The following is a 21,775-nucleotide window of genomic DNA, read 5'->3' as shown; positions in this document are numbered from 1 at the left end:
CTTACTAGTCACATGGAGCGAAGTGTCCTGGAGATGTTGTCAGAGAGAAGCTCCGCTCCAATTCTGCTGGGGTGTAATACATCAGCGCGAAACAGTCTAGGACGTTCCCATAAAAGATTCCAGTTATTAACAAATAGCAGTTTCTGTTCTTTACACCATGACAACAACCATTCATTTAAAGCAAAAAGTCTACTGAACCTTTCGTGTCCTCGTCGATACGTGGGCAATGGTCCTGACACGACAATCGTCGCCGCGGGCGTCGTGCTGCGAACCGTCTCGATCAGGCTGCTGAAGTCCCTCTTCAGCGTCTCCGTCTGCCGCAGCGTGGTGTCGTTAACCCCGGCGTGAAGCACGACCGCTCTGGGGCTCTCGCCGTCCTTCAGGATCGCGGGTATCTGCGCAGAAACATCGAGAACACGAGCACCAGGCAAACAATGAGTGTGCACTTTATCTTCGGCTAACGTAGCACTTACGTGTCGGACGATGGAGTCTCCGATGATCACAGCGTCGCGTCCTGTCTCGCGGAGGGGAGCGAAGCGGTTCTGGATGGAGATCTCGAAGGCAGGAGGGGGAGAAGTAGTCGCCCGGGACCCAACTCACGTCCTCCGCTGTGGATGCACCCAGGGTCCGTGGTGTCCCGGCGTCGCAGTGAAGGACATCTGGGAAGATCGCGTCCTGGGTGCACCGGGCCTGCGCAGAGAAACACACGGAGTAGACGTGGTGGGACTGTTAACAGCACTCTGTATACTTACCCCGGACTTGTGAGCGTCAGCCCGGGATGATTCCAGCGCGGCTCTCCGCTCTCTCAGCTGGGCCTGCCTACGTTCCAGGTCGCGAATCTGCTTCCCCACGGCCTCCAGCTCGAGCTGCACAGAGTGGAGACATTCATCCGCCATTAAAGCAAGTAACAGTGAGTACAGCAGTGGTAATGTGTGAGAATAGAGTATTAGCAATGTAAGCGCAGTTAGCAGCAACCACGCTTGCTGATGCTAACTGGCTAAAAGCTAATAGCGGACCCGGGAGATCAAAATAAAACTAGTGATAGCGAGGCGCTCTGATTGTTTTTGTTGTAGAATACAATAGAGGATATATTCACGCGTTATATAAACGGAAACAATGATGTATAAAATTGATTTTTAAGTTAAAAATAGTCAATGAAAAGAATATAGTGACGGAGCTCAAACGCAGTACAGCCGACAACCACACATACAGAGTGCTGTTTTTTTTCCACACATCACAGACTGGTTTTGTGGTCCAGGGTCACATTTTCTAAGAGAAGGACATGAGGTCTACTGTTAATCCAGTTTGTTTCATGACAATTTAATTAGCAAATGTTTCTATTTATTTCCTATAATAAAACATTGACATGATAAACCCAGAGCAGCTCTTGTGCAGAATTTTATTTACACAGAACCAATTTTTTTTAAACCTTCAGGAAACCTTTAAATTTCTTTCAGAAAGTGCACATCTAGATTATTAGGTTAAAGAAGCACTCATTCATCAGTGATATATTTAAATGATGCAATGCTAACCAAATATTTCAAATAGTTTCTGATGAAGAAACAGAAAGCTTAAAGGGATAATTATCTTTTAAATTAAATTTTGGTATGTTTTAGCTTACCTCAAGGGCATCCAAGATGTAGGTGTCTTTGTTTCTGCAGTAGTTTCCATTTTTATATTTTTAGGTCGAATCGTTCTGGTCTGTCACTCATATAATGCAGGTCTATGGTCACCTCAAAGAGTATGCACAGAGAAGTCCAAATTAAACAATTCCCCATCGTAAGTACACATTGATGGCCTAAGACACAAAACAAGCGGTTTGTGTGAGAAAACAAACAGTATTTATATAGTTTTTACCTCTTGTACACATCCAAGTGATCTGAGGGCGCTCACGCTTCCTGGTGTGTGACGTGTGCGCACGTTCTGGCTTAGTCTGCGCAAGTGCCGGAAAGTGCCGGGAGTGATCTCTGTTGCACGTGTTCGTCACTAAACATATTTAGACGTACAAGAAATCACAAATGGAAGAATTTTGCTTTTTTGCATCATGCCCAATAAGGACAAATGTGTAATCACCGTATCGATGACCCAGTTTATCCGCTTTGGTTCATCAAATTCTATGATGTAACACTGAAAAAGCACATAGTGTTGAACAGCAGATACGATACGGATGTCTTTTATTAACCCCAACATACATTTGTCAGTTAGAAAAGTATGAGATACACGTTTCAAGTTACTTCCATGTCTTATCTTGTGCAAACACTAGATGGTGACAAAGGCCATTTAAAACAATGTTTGAAAACAAAATCCTTAATGCAGAATCAACATAAGAAGAGCAATAATAATAATAATAATAATAATAATAATAATAATAATAATAATAGCATTTAAAAACTATAAGTTGATTGATTTTTGTCGAATTTATTGATTACCAGCTTCATATAAACTGGATGTTGAGGCATAAACATCATACATTTCTACAATTCAACAAAAATATAACCAATATTTACAATTATTGTATTAAAAATACAAAAAAAAAAAAAAAAAGAAAGGCAAAAAAACAAAAGAACAAATACATACTCCACCAATTGTCTTTGTAAAAGACGTACAGGTAAAAGTAGTCAAAAAAGAGATAATATTCACCAGCTAAATGTACACGTCTCACTAAACATCACATATCGAACAGAGTAGCAGAACAGCTACCTACTACTATTTACCTTGTTGTATTTATGCTTGTACAATTTGTGCAACTTATTTTGAAAAACAAGTGACTCATTTTGGCTTGCCAAAACGTGAACGTGAACGTGAACAACTGTATCCGCAACCATTACAAAAAAAAAAAAAAAAAAAAAAAGTTGTGTGGGAGCCAAAAACCTACAAACGAACAAACAAACGAACGAACAAACAAACAAAGCAACTAGAGAAAGCAACATTGAAGTAGTGATGTTACAGGGTACAGTGGAAAACACTGCAAACTTTTTTCTTCTTCAGTCTATCGTTTCTAACTATACTGATCAATGTGATCAGCTTAACTCAGTGATTTAAATGAAAGAATAAAAGTGACGTGCTCCCATCGGTTCAGTTCTGCTCTGACTGGTGGACTCCGGGTGGGTTTGTGTAAAAGCACATATCAGTTCAGTTCCTGTGAATGATTGTGAAAGCTGTTGTGCAGCAGTGGTAGTTAGTTCAAGGCCCGCTCCAGGAGAAACATGCATGACTTGATCCACCGTAAAGAAAAAAATAACACAGAAGCCACCATCTTTCACACACCGCCTTAATGGTTTCACAGAATGAGAGGAAGAAAGTAGCACCCGAATAAAACGTCCCCATTTGCTTGAGTCGCCTGCAGTTCTCACTTTAACCAATAGGGGGCTTGAAGTTGTGCCACAACAAATGCTTTTGAAGCTGGAGAGGCACTGAACTGATAAAACCACCTGCGTCATATCAAAGATGAGCATGTACACTTCCTCTTCATCACTAAAAGCTTCTTGCAGCAGAACTGATTCACTTTTATGGACTTTGTCTCTTCGATTACCAACAGATGTAAATTTATGTAATTTCATGAGGCCTTTGACCAAACTTGATGTTTTCTTACAGCTCTCAAACCCACTGCAGCTTAAAAAAAACAATAAAATCACTCACTAAGGCTTCACTTAGCATCATTTCCTCTCACAAAGCGCCTTCCGTATTAAATCGGTGTGCTACGTATGTCAGGAGTCAAAGTGAACTCCATTTGTAGTCATCCAGCAGAAGAGATGTCCTTCAAGTGGTGCTCCTGCAAATATAATACTGCTATATTGAACCACACAGATATGCGTGTTGTCGTGAGGACTGAAGTGAAAAGGAGTGGAGTTAAGTAATAGTCAAGCCTTCTGTGGCATCCAAACTGCATGTCCAGAATCCAGTGGCTGAAATGTTGATTGTGTGGATCATTTTACCCCTTAAAAACAGTTAAAAAGTGCTGAGGGGAACTACTAACGTGCATGTGTCCTTTAAGCAGAAGGAAATGTTTAAAGATAACCGTTAACAGTAGTTTTGTGTGTGTGTGAGTGTTTGTGTGTGTGTATGAATGTTAAAGCGCTTCGTTCGAGTTTCAGTTCAGTACATTTTTCCATTCTCCAAAGTGCCAAATAAGTTATTTTTTTGCACACCTTCTTTCTTCACAGTATTTCTTAGCATGCAGGGCGTTAAACCCCCCATGATGCATTAAGGCAGGGCAGGGAGATGAATTCATCATTGAGGAGGGAGAGAGGCAGTGCCGTCAAAATGTAGACTGGATGGTCTGTCTGTCGGACCCGTGAATGCCCCATATGGGCCATCAGTTAATGCAGCAGTGCAGCCAGTGTCGCCCCCTTTTCAAACAGCAGACACCTGTTCATCCTCTGGAGGAAGAAAAGAGAATCTCTGTGAGCATCACGAATATAATCACCTAAACACACAGGCTCTGATCCAAACCCGAGTGATATGTGAAAGTGAACTGTTACTGATACTCTGTATATCTCATTTCTCATTGTCTCAGCAGAAACGGCCTTTGGCATCACAAACCTTTGCAGCATTTTCAGTAAGCAGATGCAAGTGCAGTTTTGTGCATATTACATTTTGGAAGTAAAAGAAAATTGGAATAAAGTCTTATGCCAGCAAGCAGTTGTCACTGTTTGGAACCAAATAATGCAATGCTACATTAAAAAAAAAAAAAAAAAAAAAAATTACCATCATGGCAGGTAGACTGGAACTGGGGCTGTGTGAAAATAGTATCCTAAATGAAATGGTCACTGATACGAAATGTTTCATATGCAGCAACTTGTTACTCACATCACTAACAAGTGACTAACCATAACTGTTAAACAATAGAACTATATAAAATTCTGTTTTAGATGCCATAGTTTGGAGCGAAGCGTTGATTCTATATGTGTTTTGCGCCTATATGTATGTATGTATGTATATATATCGAGAGAGAGAGAGAGAGAGAGAGAGAGAGAGAATTTAGATTATAAATATTTATTTTTAATAATAGTTGTAATAGTTGCATATGAGTCCCTTGTCCTGGGTGTGAAAAGATGGATCTTAAAATCATAGTTGGAAATGGTTCAGATCATTTGTGGGACCTGAAGGTTTTTTCTGAAGAACAGCAGGCAGTTTTACTGTTCAGGACAAACAAGGGACTCATGAACAACTATAAAGTATAAAGAATCAAACATCTTTTATGTGAAATATCTTGTTCATATACTAAACAATAACATGCATTTTGCATGATCCCTCTTATTTTGGTAAAATAATAAACATTTTGGAGATTCTGCAAGGTGTATGTAAACTTTTGACTTCAACTGTATTTAAATCTAAATATAAATTTACTATATAATATATACACTACATTAAAAAACAAAACACAATAAGCAAGGCAGCGTAGTTGTTGTATTTTTGACGCCTTAAAAATGCTGCCTAGGGTAGGAAATGCACTCGGGTTTGGAACAAAGTCACAGGCTTACCGCTAAATATAATAAGGAATAAAATATGCTCTGGCCTTACCGTACCACAGACAAACATGACAAGACAAGAAAGACTACTTCTGTGAACATTAATAAAATGACAATTCCCCAAGTCAGGAACTATGTGCTGATAAGTACTAACGCTATTTTACCTGCTACCTGACAACACAAACACAACTTCAGGCTCTATCAGGTGTTCAAGCATTTATGATGGCAGATCTAGTGATTTTCCTGTGAGCACTGATGGGTGAGAGCCAATACACACTGCAGAGCAGGGAGCAATGACTGGGATGTTGCCACGTCGACGGGGGGCAGGCTGTCTCTGTGGCGGCACATGCACTGTGTGAGATGCGTTGGTGGTTGGTGATGGCGGGCAGGTGAAGGAGCTGTCCTCCTGGCATGCAGAGACCATGACTGGTGTACGTGAGTGTGCGTGGAGTGTGTGAGTGTGGAAGTAACTGGAGTTTGGGATGTTTTACCTTCCTGTTGGGGTGGTGTATGTAACTCATGGCCTGGGGGGAACTGCTGTGTGTGGACCTCTCCTCCTTTGAGCTCTGAGTTTGGGAGACAAGCACTCACCCTCCTCTTCCACCTCCTCTGGCTCCTCCTCGTCTCGGCCACGGGGGTCCAGCGAATGGGTGGGTTTTCCCGCAGCTGGGGGGTGGTGGGAGTCGGGGGAATGTGTGACAAGACGGGAGCGCTGCAAGGCGGTGGTGTAGTCTGGTGGTCTCCTGCCCGAGTGAGCCGTACCCTCAGTTACGTCTGTGATACTCAGTGCCGTGTAGCCGGGCGGTGTGGGAGGAGGATCCCGGTAACGACCGTCCTTCCGTGCTGAGGAAGTAGACGGACACCAAAGATCCGTTTAATATCCGTAACACTTCTCACACAAGTGGACGGACACATGCAAACATGCACTAGATCAGGAAGGATCACTTGTAGGTAGTTTGTTGTGTTATTCCACCTTGAAGTGTTCGTTTCTACTCTATGGTTCATTTTCAAATGTTAGTTAAATCGTTGTGAATGTGTTTTTCATGCAAGAATCATGACTTCAACATTTGAAAAGTGTAAACACAGCAGATAGGTTAGGAAATATAACTTGGTGTAGTTACTCTTAAAGGGATAGTTCACCCAAAATTCTAAATTCTGTCATTAATTACTCACCCTTACATCATTCTAAACCCAAAATAACTTAGTTCATCTTCGGAACACAAATTACAATATTTCTGAGGAAATCAGAGAGCTTTTTTGACACTCCATAGACAGCAAGGTTACTACCACTGTCAAGATACAGAAACATAGTGAGGACATTGTTAAAATAGTCCATGTGACATCAGTGGTTCAAACTTAATTTTATGTACTTACGAGAACACTTGTTGGTGTGCAAAAAAACAACAACAAATATGTCTTTATTCAGCAATTTCTTCTTTCACGGGACAGTCCACCGCCATTAACGAGATTACCATGCGTGTGCAATCCTTTGCATGTAAACAAGGCGCAGTGTTCTATGTCAACAGCATCACTTGCATATGCCTTGCTGTCTAGGCATGGCCAGAAAGCTCTCGGATTTCATCAAAAATATCTTTCTTTGTGTTCAGAAGATGAACAAAGGTCTTTCGAATTCGAAACAACATCAGGGTGAGTAATTGATGCAACATTTTCATTTAAAAGTGTTACCCCAAAATCTAAATCTTTTCCCAACTTTTGAGTACTAAGCACCAGACAGTTTGATGTCCAACCTCACATGATCACCAAAAAGTATCATAAGGCGAAACTTTCAGTAAATAACAGCTTAATAACAAAATGTTCCTCAATTAAAAGTATTGTACGTTTTTTTGCCTATTATGAAACTAGCAGAAATGGTAACTTTTAAATGATGCTTAATGAAAAAAGCTATTTGATGCTTCTAATGTTTGAGTTACCGTTTTCGGACTATAAGTTGCACCTGAGTATAAGTCGCATAAGTCCAAAAATAGGTCAAGATGAGGAAAAAAACATATATAAGTCACACTGGACTAGAAGTTGCATTTATTTAGAATCAAGAACCAAGAGAAAACATTACCGTATTCAGCCCTGAGCGCCCTCTCGCAGCTGTAGACCGCAATGTTTTCTTTTGGTTCATTTCTCTTGGCTCATGTCAAATTAATTTTGATAAATAAGTCGCACCTGACTATAAGTCGCAGGACCAGCCATACTATGAAAAAAAGTGTGAATTATAGTCTGGAAAATATGGTATATGTAAAAAATAAGAGAATATATTGCAATGGAACAATATGAGGTTAAGTAAATATCAAAATAATCATTTTTGGGTGAACTACCCCTTCAAAACAGGTTAATGTGGCGACTCTTACTGATCACAGCTTTGGTGTTGCCTGCAGTGATGGGTGAGGGGCGTCGACTATGCTGTCTGGACTCTTCTGAACCAGTGGAGGTGATGCTGCTGGTCTCTGGGTCTGTGGTCACATCCCTCCCTCCTCTCCGCTTGATGGTGCCTGTGTCTCCCTCAGAGTCCTCACCCCAACATGCCACAGAGGACGAAGAGGAGCAGGCAGACGCCCAGCTTCCTCTGCTTCCCCAAAGCCCTGCACCCTCTGCAAGTGCCTCCCAGCTACGCCCCTGCTGCATGGTCTGAATGTTGTCATGGGAGCCGCTGGAACATGAGGTCCAGCTGCCACGACCAGAATCAGCAGCATCGAGAGACACCCGGTCACCTTGGTCCTGGGTAAGCTCCTCTGAACTGGGGGAAGACAGCACAGTGGCGCCCGCATACAGACCCCGGCAGTCCTGCATTGATGAGTAGGACCTGAAAGAAGAAAGGGTAGAAGAATCCAGAAGGGTTTAATTTTTACTCTGCATTGGCAGGACTAGGCCATGATGGTAAACAATGGTACTGTAACTTAATATAGACTTGCTATTTGTTTAACAGAATGCTTTATTTTTGAGTGCCCCGTTTAAAAAAAAAAGGTTTCATATTTCTCAAGAAACCTATAATCATTCTAATGTACTCTGACTATCTGCTTTTAAACACAAGAATGTGTATTATGTTAGTACATATTCGACTGGGGTCAGATGAGCCCAAAACCAACATAACTGACCCAGGGCGTCTTTAGACCAAATAACTGACTAGTGATTTAGGCAACAATACAACTAGTTGAAAGTTGTAAGTTGAAGGTAATGAGAAGTGCTTACCCCAAGCTGTACTGGTCGGGATCAGCAGTAGCCCTGCGTTCTAGCCGGTGGCTACTGCCATGAGCCTCCCCAGCTATTACTCCATATCGATGCCTGCGGTCATCTGGTCCCATATCCAGGGAGGAGGTGCTCACCAGACTGGAGCGTGAGGAGATCTCACTGTGGCCAGAGTCCGACAGGTAGTCACCTGCTCTTCCATAACCTGGCACATGAGTACACAGAATGACATGATCAGAAAATGGTTTGGCCTTAATACAGAGCCCTGCAGTACCCCATTCTATAATTGCCACTTTTTACCTAAAATATTTTGTTCCAGAATATATGGAGCTACTTTGCTGCCAACCAACTATTGTAGAGTTACTTTCGACTTCTGAATAAAACAGAAATGTTTTTTTGTTTTTACTGAACTTGTCACAGTGCATTATGGGAATGCCTTGACTTTGAAGGATTAAAATGCAGTCTTAAAATGCAGCATACAAGATTTTGGAACAGAGCTATTGAATATCTGTGAGATATTATGTCAGTGCTCACACTGTATGCCTGCATCTACTTATGGATGATAAGCCCTATTGTTTACATCGTGATTAAATTGACAATACAATGATAAGTGCAATAAATAAGAGGTTGTATCCAGGGTTTCAGAGGTTCAACTCGAAACAATAGAGTCACCCCTTTCTTAGATTAGCTAATCAAAACCAGGCAGTTGCTTCAGTAACACACACACACACACACAGCTACTAGCTTGCCTCTGCCAGCTACAACAGGAGCAAAACACTGTCTAGACTTGGTGAGAGAGTTCACCCAAATGTCAGCACTTCTGATATTTAGAAAGGTATAAAATAATTTGTGGAACCTCCAACTAACAATGTAAAACAAAACACAAAAATAACATTTAATATTAATACTAAAGGGTTTAATCAAGGGATAGAAATATATAACTGTAAAAAAAAAATAATATGAAAGCAACCAATACCACAAAGGGATGAAATGTTTTGGGTTCTGTAAATGTATATACTTTTTTTTTTTTATCAGATAAATCTGCCCCTTGTTGAACATAAGACTTAAAAAAAATTCAAAAACCTTACCAACCCCAAGTTTTTGAATGGTGATATACTGTAAATGATGTTTGAGTGGGCAGCTCACTAAATCTTGAGACACAGCAATAATGATGCTTGTGTGAACTCTCTCAGCTTTAATCTGCATCCAGGACCTGTTACCTGTTGGTGATTTTCTACAAGAGGAGGAAAACCCCTTCATACTGTGGCTTCTTATAGATGCAATGGCTGAATACAGGGTAAAACACGTGAATGATGAGAGACAGAAATGTTATGTGATGCAAATGTAAAAGTAGATATGGAAAGTGGAGCTTTGTATCTTTACATCGTGTCTACACTGGACGCAAGCGGCGCGGCAGAATACTATAGAACCAATATAGATCAGTGTATAGAACTCATTATAATCAGTGCTGTCGTCTAAACTGAACATGGCGCACCAAATCCCAGAAAGAAAACTGCTGCTACATTATATTTATGACATATTGACACAAAATGGTCTTTTTGTCGCGTCTAGTGTAGACGGACTTTAGCAGTTGGTGTAGACACTAACCAGTGTTACAGTAATGAAAAAAGAGACAAGCAGTGTTCTAAAATGTTTTGGAAAAAACACGTAAACCTTGTCAGGATATTTCATTTCCCAAGTGTGATATTTTTACCACTAGATGGCAGTCTCAAATCATTAAATCAGCCATGAAAACATGTTGGCACTAGGGGGCGCCAGATAACAGAGCAGCTGTCTGACAATATAGTTCACTTCATGCTAAGGCTCTGATTCCACCCTTTACTGATAAGTTAATTTTAGAGAGCAAATCGAGTGTGCAAAGACCAGAGGTTGGAGAAACATTTAAATGTGCCCCAGTGAGTGTGTCTTCGGAGTATGCTTACCTTTCTTAGGTGAGCTGTGAGGAGATGTAGGAGGAGACGACAGCTGTGAGGAATTGTTGGACACATTATCCTCTGTCTGTTTCCTGTGTCTCTCTCCTGCCTCCTCTGAAAGGGACAGTATCTTCTTCAGAGACTGTGGTGAGCTTGTGCCTGTGAAAATACAGTAAGATCCTTATGAGCACCAGTAACATATAATGTAGTAGCTGATCATGTTTATGCTAAATCAATGTGGTGATCTTACCAAATGGTGGCAAGTCTTTGACTGGCACTTTCTTGCGTGATGGGTAAAGGGCTACGGCAGGCACTTGAAGCCCCTGGTTGGCTTTCTGAAGCTGCTGGCGCTGGTGAGCGGCGGCCCGTGCAACTACAGGCGATGTGTCGGGTCTTTTCCTGTCCCCGGAACTCTTCGGCACTGTGATGATATATACAAGACAAATACATATTCAACTAAACATATTCAACTAAACGTGTGTGTGTGCTTGCATACTACTCACATGTGTTGACTGAAGGCTCACACTGAATTGAGAGTGTCTGCAAGCTCTCCTCATTCGTTTCAAGGGTGAGGTTGGACAGGTATTGTTTGACCTTGCGTGCCATCTGTGCATCCTCATACAGCTTCTTGGCATTGAGGAAGGAACTCCGTCTGACCCGCTTCTTGTGCCCGCCCGTCTGGGTTACATCCAGGACGGCCGCATTGGCACTCCCCTGGCTGAGTGACCTAAACGCACACAAATATTATCGTTAAAGATGAGGGCTGACTTTAAAAGTGGGTAGTATGCTGATGCAGGATTGGTTGCATTTTTTTTTTACATGCAGTAAGTTGCATTCCTTGCAGCTTCCAAACATTCCATGCATTTAAAATCTCAGCCAATCAGGCAGTTAAATAAAAACTGGATGTTAAATAAAACAACAGAAGTAAGGTGCTTAAACTTTGCATGAGTTTTGGGATAAAATAACAGATCATTTTTGTATGCTATTATTTTTGGTCATGTTTTTTCTATACTAAAACTATAGTTTTTTTAACCATTTATTTTCTGTTTAAAGGTGAACTGTGCATAGTAGGTTTATAAAATCTTACACAAGGTTATGTTTGAATTTACACATATCATTAATCACAATTTTTTAATATAAAGAAAAAAAAAACAGCAAATACTTAGAAAGCGTGCAACTATTGTAAGTAGTTCAGCTGGAAGGGGCACGTTAAATCACTTTTGCTAAAAATGGATCATGGGGTATCAAATGAATAAATGAGCAGGAACCAAACAACTGTAAATAAATTCATGCACACTAGTGGGGTCATGTTTGTGAAACATTAAAAAATCTATGGTAATTATACAACAGGAACATTGGGATGTATTTTAGAATGAGGTGAGTGTTTTCAATGACCCTGATTAGCAAAAGTGATGGCGGTCAAATGCTTGGATGGGATCCGTCAGAGCAGAAGCATTCTCAAATGAACCAGAAAAATACAAATAATGGATGGTGAGGAGCCAGCCCAAATTAAAGGAAGGGGGACACGTGAGGTCAAAGGTGAGAGTTCACCATACTTACCCTAAACTCCTCCATTTCTTCTTCCTATAAGGGAGAGCCATGAATAGTGAAGCGTGGGGCACAGAGGGTGGACGTAGAGAGAAATGGGGGAGAGAGATAGCCCATGAGAGAAAGAGAGGGAGACACACTTAGATGAGGAGAAACAGACCAAGGGTACCAAGGTGAGGTGCACCAGAGACCAAAAGAGAGACATACAAAATGGTTTAACTGTCTTGTACGTAAACATTACTTCAACATATCAAAAAACCTTCGGAAAAGGCCTGTGTGTAGAAGCGTGTGGTGAGAGCTGTACACATCGCAGTGAGTGGGCACTAAAAGCTACTCAGTGGTGCGAAGAGTCCAGCCAGAAAGAAGGGCAAAGAAGTCATTGTAGCAGTCAGAACAGAAAGGCACTCGCCTGGTTCTGAACATCAGAGCAGGGTCCATGTTTACAGCTGCCATTCGGCCTACATGTCTGATCTCTTTAGCAATCATCCGCAGTTTCTCAAAGTTCACCAAACCGTCCACCTTCGAGTCATTTCCTAGAGTGGACAGTAAAGAAAAGGCTCATATCATATCAGCATTATTAATTCTATTACTATTATTTGGGGAGCAATGTATTCTATGTACTTTGGATCTGTCTATCTGGTACATCTATCTTGTATATTAATCCTCTTACTTATGATTATTAATGTTGGACACAATAATAAAACTTCATTCATTCATTCATTCATATCATACATGTATATATATATATAGATTTTTTTTTTGTCATGATCATATTTCACACTCTCAAAATGGACAGTTTTTGCAACGGTACCTTAAACGGTACCTTAAAGGCACAAACCTTGCATTAAATGCACCGCATAAAAAGGTCCTTGCACATGGAGTCAGAAATATTTGTATGTGTTTTTTTATATCGTCAACCTAAACATTTGTCACGAACAGGAACCTTGCACACTGAGTCCAATGCATATCCATTGCTAAAAAATTAGCAAAACAATACAAAATGAAGTCTTCTTAAGGTGAGGATGATTTGGTTGTCCTCTCTTTTCTTAAAATAGAAAAAGAAAGGAAATATTGGATCCATCCAATCCTGAGATATAGGGATTATCACTAGTGATTCAAAGTTTACTTCAGGATAACAGTGGCTCAGTTGGATGCTCTCCCAGTGATTCTAGAGCCATGTATTAAAAAGAAGCCCACCAATTTCTGTGAACTCCGTGTGCAAGGATCTTTACAGAGCTTTGTGCTGCCAGATGAAATTAATCAACTTGTCAATCACCATTCTGGATTTTGGTTTTTGCTTGTACAGTGCAATGGCCTAGAAGATGTAACAGAAAAGATCAGAGTCCTAGTCTGAAACAAATTTAGGAAGGCAATGCAGAGTTGTAAGTGCTACACATAAATGTGGATGGTTAGGGACTTTTGAGACTGTTTAAAAAAAAAAAAAAAAAAAAAAAAAAAAAAAAAAAAAAAAAAAAAAAAAAAAAATATATATATATATATATATATATATATATATATATATATATATATATATATATATATATATATATATATATATATATATATATATATATATATATATATATATATATATATATATATATATATATATATATATATATATATATATATATATATATATATATATATTAATGTTATTACCAAAAACTAGACAGTTCAATAATAAACAAACACATATATGTCATCACCTACTGTTGTCTTACCTTCATGCAGGAAGGTGAGATCCTTCTTGATTACAGGGAACAGTGGGATGATGGGTGGCTGCAGGTTCTGGCTGTTCAGAAGATTCCGGTACTTTGCCATATTCCTGGAAGGATCAAATAGATCTTGAAGATCACTAAACAGCTTCTCATATTTGCTGGGCAATTTCTCCCATGTGCCTCTCAGTCTGGACACCGGTGCCAAGTTCAGACCACTGGAAAAGACACAAAATGTCATTGTTAATTGGGACTCCAAAAAAATGTAACACACTTAAGAGGTTTTCAATTTAACCCTTAATTTTTTTTGCCTCTTAAAATGAAGCCTCTTTCTACCTGATGATGGCAAACATGGAGTTGAAGTTCTTGCACTCGCGGCAATGCAGTGCGATCTTTATGAAGTGCTTGATGATCTTCATGCGTTTGAGCTGGTTGGGCTCACGGACCACCTCTGTGGCCACCCAGAAGGTCTCCCGATTGATGGCATCCTCAAAGAGCTTGAGGCTGGGGGGTCCGGTTAGGCGAGTTTTCAGCTTGAACAGGTCATCAATATACTCTGTGGGTTCGATGGCACAGAACAGCTCAAATGCGCGCATGGACAGCTGGGTCGCCACTTCCACCGTGCTAAGCTGCAGCAGGCTAATATGGCTCTCCCTTAGCAGTTCCTGGGCATCTTCATCCGAGCACAGTGTCTCTGTCTCCATGTTGCTTTTCAGGTAGTACCTACATGTTAAACGAGAGGTCAACGGATATTCTGTGCGATCTGACACCATTATACTACAGAAAATTGAACAAAATGGCCACAAGGGCTCTAAGGCAGCACCTGCCACTCAGCTGGATCCGGTCAGCCAGTTTGGAGAGTTGCTCTGGGAGTCGCCGCTGCTTGATGACACCCTCAGGAGTGACTGACACTTCACACAACGAATATGCTTCAGGAGCAGCGGTCAAGGCAAACTCTCGGATGGCCTGAGCTACGACTTCTTTTGCTGTGGTGTCCTTCCCAATCATGATGTACCGACTTTGCTGGTCTGCCTTGAACACTCTCAATACCTGGTCTGACATGTCTACAGAACATATGAATGGCTTAAACCCACATACTTAACCCTTTTATTAACCAACACCCAATAATATAGTCTTCATCTAGGTGGAAACCACTTATGCGTTACCCATTTTACACCACATCTGAACTGTCACTTTCACACTTACTATGTTTAAGTCAGAATCTGAATTACAGTTTTGGACAATCAATGTAATTAATTTGCCTTTATTTATGTAAACATATATTTATGTATCTCTAAATCATCACTTAAACCTACTGACTTTAACATTAAACTATTAACAGGAGCTTTTTGCACATTTTTGATTGCACAGGTCAATCAATCTCTTGCTGCAACAAAACCTCTAGTGTGAAAGCAACATTCATTTGAACAACATTCATTTAACGAATGAATTTTGATGAACCCCACCAAATGCAGTGTTTATAAATTAAGGGTTGATTGAGTACCAATTCGTTCTACATAAATTGAGATGGCAAAATCAATGTCAGAGCAGAGAAGTGCCCTGAAGAAGATTGTGATTAGGAAAATGAAAGTAGTTGAGGAACCTCTAAGAGGATAAGATCAAATACTTACTTATAGGGACTGCTTCTGAAAGAGGACATTCAGGACAGCATAAGCATCTTATTAAATATGCATGCACTGAGAATAAACTTCTGTGAAATGTTCTTTAGATCCCCTAAAGGTGAGCGCACAGTAAGACATTGCAATAATATTTTTAAACTATTCGTCTAAAGATCTCAGCTGAGCTTTACTGACTCAACGTCTGTTCTCTCGTATAAAGGCTTTCTAACCTAGTAGAAAAAAATTATTGTATCAAATGATTATTGGCTTACCCAATCACTGAGAAAATGAAAGAGTTGATAAAAATGATGTTCACCCCTTAAGACCAGCTTAAAGCCACAGCCTAACCTTAACCCCTAAAGCTAACCCTAGCATGAGAGTGGATGATTCGACTGTTGTTTCAGAACCAGCATCTATGTTAATGCAGTAAAATGTCTTACTTTGCTAAACCAGATTAAGTGTCTTACCAGGCTGGTTGTTGAAGTCGAGTATGCGATGGTGTGACTGCAGCAGGTCAGGGTTGCTTGATGAAAGGTTTCCACTTACAGGAAGGGCAGGAGGGATCTGCTTAGACTGCTTTAGCCCCACAATACTGTCATCCTGTGACTGTCCCACACCAACATCACTGTGTAAAAACCAGAAGAGTTACCACACCACAGGGAACCAAATCACGAAAGAGAGCTTTAATGCATCAAGCTCAGCTTACTTGTAAGGTTTGGGTGGAAGAATACTGGTCAGTGTTTTGTCAAAGATCTTCTTCAGCTTGTTTCTGCCACCTACGGTGTTGGCCTTGGCTTTCTTACTAGCTTTTTCAAGGCCCATGACCTGCTCCACATCCACAGCCAGGTCAGGGATGGAGTAGCGGCTGGCTTTCTTAATGTCCCCAATTTTGGGGATGTGAGGTGCCCCGTTCTTCCTTTCTGGCTCCTCCTCCTGTTCTAGCTCCTGGTCCTGGTCAGGCCTGGCCAGTAGCTCCTTAAACACTAAGAGCAGGGAACACAGCACAGAGACAATGAGTTTGACAATGCCATGTGACATTTTCAAGCAACAAACAGCCATACAAAATGAACTACAGATACACTGTCCCTTACTGAAGATGAAAGAGAGCTGACTGGCAATTTGTGTTGGGTCTAAATAACAGTCTGTGCAGCTGTGGTTATTTCAGCCAGTGTAGCTTACCTAAGAGATTGGTTTTCACAGTAATGGACAGGTGCGTGTTGTTTTTGAGAATCTCGTTGGCTTTGGATAACGGCACATTTTCAAAGTTTTGTCCATTGACCTCTAGTAACTGGGAAAAAAAGATGGAAATCCAAAATCTCAATAAACATTGCAGCTGGAACAGCTGATAAATATACTTAAAACACAATGTTTTATTTCAGTACTTTCAGAACACAGAGTGCAGTTTGTAGTATAACATTTTACTTCATTACATTATCTCAGAGAGGTAAGGTATGCTGAGTTAATGTGACTTTGCTCTTAAAGTAATAGCAGCCAAATAACCTAATAACCCAGCTGCTATGATGTCTATTAATCAAAGAACAATAGAAAAAGTAGGAAATCAATAACATAATGAAATTATTAGCAATATGGACACTATCTTCTCTAATACTGATCTAAAATTGATCGTAACATATAATCATTGTGGTTAATAGTGTTCACCATCTGTTTGATTACATGACATTAACTAACTGCTTGATTTTTACCGTACATTTCTGCCATATGGACAACAACTTGAGACAGTCACTGCTGATAATGTATTACTAAATATAATGTAAAAACTTTAATTTTCTACAAAGCTGCTTTGCAATGATTTGGATCATGAAAAGCGGTACACAAATAAACTCGAATGGAATATCTGTAGCTTTAAGGATTCATCTATATTTACTTTAGTCCCTTTAGCCATAAAAAAATATTTAACATTAAAAATATACTGTCTTTATGTTGTTTCTACATTAATTTGAAGATTGAATGTGAAATTATTTCAATCTAAAAATGTATTTAAAAACTATGATGCTAGGCAGGATTAATCCTGATTAATTGCAGAAAAAAAAGTGTAATTAAATAGTAATTTTTTTTTTTGATTGATTGACAGCACTAATATATAGACAGACAGACAGATAGACAGATATTCATTGTCAAAGCTGTCAAATGTTGCAACGGGAACCACCACATCTGTTAATTGGCTGTCAATAATCTCAAAACAGCCAAGTATCAGATGATTAGTATTCTAAACAATCACAATCCTCAAGTGGTTCATGGGGAGGGGGGAAGATAGCTTTATAAGCCAAGTACCACAGTGAGTGAAGGGCAAAAGGAAACAGAGTGTCATACTCTATTCATCTAAAATCACATTTTCCGCTTATGTGAAGGAGGGAAGACATGGCGTGGCAGACATATTTAGACCACCGAACAAGTTCACAGGCTAAGATGTGTGAGCTTTTATCTTTGAACAACAAACTGAATAAAAAACAATATCATAAGATGAGGTTTTTGCTCTTCTTCCTTATGATTTCAGGCGGTATGCTCTCAGTGCTGTGACTAACCGCTTTCGCCGCTTGACAACAGCAATTACAAATGCTTTCACACAATGTTTCCCACTTCCAATCCCACAACTATTACTGCTGATAATGCCACAGCAAGTTGCTATTACAGTGTCAGTTTAACAAACACAACTATTTCTGTAGCCTACTTCAGACTGTGCACGTTGCTGGTGTGACATTACCTGATCTCCTCGTTTAAGGCCGGCCTCTGCAGCTTTGCTGCCTGGCTCCACGCTGTCAATGAAAATGCGAAAGCCCTTCTCTGAACCCCCCAGCAGGGTGAAAGACAGGGTGCTTCCCTTGAGGGTTTTGGTCAGGGTCACCACCCGCAGCTTAGCTTTGGCAGCACATGCTATGTTTAACAGTCTTAGGTGCCCACACATTTTCTGGTTCAAAGAGAGGCATTACATGAGATTTTTGAGGTCAACTCACAAGATATCTAAGGTTTTATTGCAGACAACTGACCTCTCTGTCCAGATTGTACTCAAACTCCTCAAGAAAATGAGTCATTGCAGAGTCACCTCAAAGTCGTTGAAGTGATTGTTCACCCACAGCAAGACTACCCGTGTAACCTGATGAAAATATAATGTTACCAGTCATTCACCTCATTGAGCACTGATCGACTAAAAGATTGCATAAGAGTGTTTATGTACCTTGTCCCTGAGGCTGGAGTCATGAAACCACTCCAACAGTTTCTTGCCTACCACCATAGGGCTTGGCAGGAAGGTGCGGTAGGTAAGCAGGAAGTCCTCGATGTAGGTGGGGTCCACCACTGAGTGCTCTTCTACAAGGTGCATGGTAAGACGCTCTGGTGTGCCCTGAAAAAGTGCATTTTTAATCCAGTTTCATTGCTGTTGGCCTATTTCTACGAACTCCAATCATCGAGATATTGGACTCTTGAAATGCATTTGATATTCAGTCCATATATGGCTTTACTATGCTAAGCATATTTCCATGTTTAGAAATCAATAAACGGCTATGTTCAATGCTTCTGTGTAAATCAGGGAAAATGTCACATCAATCGAGAGTGCAAGTCAATGTTTCCATTGAACACAGTTTTTGCAGTGTGGCACATCTCATTGGATTCAATTCAGAACGCAAACTCACTCGAAAACAATATTTATTTTGGCCAAAGTGCCACAAAATAGAGTTGCAATTTATAATTAAATCTTGATGTGAGCTATCTGAGAAATTATTTATGTAAAAATGACAATTGTCTAGTTGGGAAGTGTATTTTCTCCAAACTGGTATCACGATAAAAACGTACCTCTGGGATCTTTTTGAAAATTGCAAATACGTAACCGCCATGTACTTTCCTTGACAAATTCGATGTGAAATGTCCACTGGGTGGCGCTAAAATAGTTTTCCCCAGAAGAGATGAACGTACATACGGTACATTTTATGTGACGTTTGCTTTTGTAGGTATCATCACAGTTTTGATTGTCTGTTTAGTGACGTTTTTAAAATATCGAACCATCTGCACTACACCTAAACCAACCTGGTGTTACGAACTTAAGCGAATGTAATGTCAAAACGATATCATATCTTTTAGCTCTTTTATAGTGAGTCATGTTTTTGACGGGATTCGTAACCAAGGATTCCGCATCCTAAGTCCAATTCAGTGCTTGCTAAGCTACTGAGCAAGTTAGTAACATCCGGAAAGTGAAGCATATGGAGCTGTAATCATAGCTCATGCTCAGGTGCTCACTGTTTATCGCCTCTAGTGTTCATTTCAGTTGGAAACTGCAGTGATATGTACTTATTGGTAGGTATTTCACATCTTGCTAAAAAGTTCCCAGAGGTACACTTTCATCATGAGACATTTCTGAACATTTCTTTACCTATGGGTGTGAAAAACACAATACTTGTCACACTCGGTCTGAGTTGGGTTCTTACTTTGATGACAATGTGCCCTTTCCTGGTGCCTGTGCGGTCTAGCTCACGGTGTTCCTTCACCATCACAATCTCACCCTCCTCTTCCACCTTCTGCATGTTTTTCTCCACTTGGTTAAGGATACAGCAGTATTCTTGCTGTGCTATGCAAACAAACTGACAGAGAGGAAATGAGAGCAAAAGTGAGCAAGCAGACACAAAACCTAGAGGTAAAAGAAAATCACTTTTAAGATGCAGCAGTATTTTTAAATTATTTCCCCATGATAATTACACCAGCACACTGAAACAGAGACAAGATTTCATTATTGCTAAATTTTCACTAATCACCCCTATTATTCTCATGCTTAATGAATGGGCAGGACCACATCACTTCTGCACTAAATGAGACATTGCAAACAGCTAAAACAGGTTGGGCAAAGATAGGAGACAATCTTCTCCCTTTTTTTATTTTGATCAAAAATGCATAGAAGAAATAAAGCCTTACATAATTTGCATTGAGATATTATTTGCATCACAAATACATATAAATTTAATGCAAAAATATTTATATTGCTATTAAAACTATAATTTCTCAAGTTCAATTAGAGAGACTATTTATTTTACAGAAAAGGTTATGATGCAAATGGTTATTTTGTATATATATATATATATATATATATATATATATATATATATATATATATATATTCTTTTTTTTTTTTTTGAGGATATAGATTTTATATTTTTATTTGACACATTATAAGATAGTTTTGCCAACTATATTCTGCACACTTCTGATAATCGCAGAATGCAATGTCACAATACAAAAACAGGCAACATTTTCTTTAGAGAATTGAAACTATTACATTCATATACAATGTGAAAATCTTTTTTTTTTTTTGGGCAGAAAATGTGAATAGTTGGCAGATTCTGGAAGGTTGACTCACCTGGCAGTCATCCACCTTGGTCTTCATCACCCCTTCATGTACTCTTTCTCCATGGTGGGGGACACACGAAGCTGTTGCCCATGCACAGGATTTCCGTCCGGCCATCTGGGTGCGTCACCTCCACTGAGCCGTTCAGAATCACAGACCACGAGTCCAGCTACAACAAAGTACAATGACAGTAAGACAAAGGAGGACATGCTGTTTATTTTAATAATGCATTACAATTTAAATCAGAGTCAGTTTGTATTATAAACCTTTGTGGTGAAATACAAAACTTGTGCACAAAGGACCTAAACTGCTGGTTTTTTTTTTTTTTTTTTTTGAGCTTTTGTAACATGTCATCACATTGAAACTGTAACAAAGCTTCAAGCTTCTGTCCTGCTTTCAATTATATGGACGCATTAGGGGGGAAAATGGCTCTTTTTGGCATCGTCAATACTGAAGTAAGGAGATAAGTGATCCCCGCTGTACCGCGGGCATCTTGTAATCTCAGGTGCTGAATGCTGGCATCCATTCAGGTTTAACAGTGCAGAAGCTGAATGGCTGATATGCTGTGATGAAAAGAAGAATGGGATGGCAGTATGCGTAAGCAAAGCCACAGAATCAAGATTAGCATGAGACTGAAGTGAAAGCTGGTGAAAATTTAAAGGTGAAAGACATAACTTCAAAAAAGAGACAGAATTAGGGTTAAATAAATATCTAAAATGGGATTAGTGTAAAAAGCTAGACTAACAGCTATCGATGATAGAAAAAATACTATTGTATGTACATATATCCTATATGTGATAGGTCAAACCATATAAGTTAAAGGTTAAACTGTGGCTTCATATAAAGGTTAATGCTGCTGGCTCATGTCTTGGTAAGTCTGACCGACCTCTTCGCCATCATTAAGGACGACTGTGCCGGCCCGTTCCACCACAGCGAACACCAT

At 39.9% G+C, this 21,775-nt stretch overlaps 1 long non-coding RNA gene and 1 pseudogene across 1 annotated transcript; both read right to left on the bottom strand.

Annotated features, from left to right (window-relative positions):
• Positions 1–372: 372 nt before the first annotated feature.
• LOC113075042 (uncharacterized) lies at positions 373–793 on the bottom strand. The gene is made up of 3 exons (XR_003280878.1): positions 753–793; positions 474–690; positions 373–395 (listed from the first exon to the last, which is right to left on the bottom strand). It is a non-coding gene; the product is annotated as an uncharacterized LOC113075042 (long non-coding RNA).
• Positions 794–2,398: 1,605 nt separating this feature from the next.
• LOC113075036 (rap guanine nucleotide exchange factor 2-like) lies at positions 2,399–21,775 on the bottom strand (annotated as a pseudogene).

The sequence above is a fragment of the Carassius auratus genome, unplaced genomic scaffold (assembly GCF_003368295.1).
Source record: "Carassius auratus strain Wakin unplaced genomic scaffold, ASM336829v1 scaf_tig00016310, whole genome shotgun sequence".
NCBI classification, from domain to species: domain Eukaryota; kingdom Metazoa; phylum Chordata; class Actinopteri; order Cypriniformes; family Cyprinidae; genus Carassius; species Carassius auratus.
Note: the sequence above shows the minus strand (reverse complement) of the source record. Positions and strands in the feature narration are given on the sequence as shown.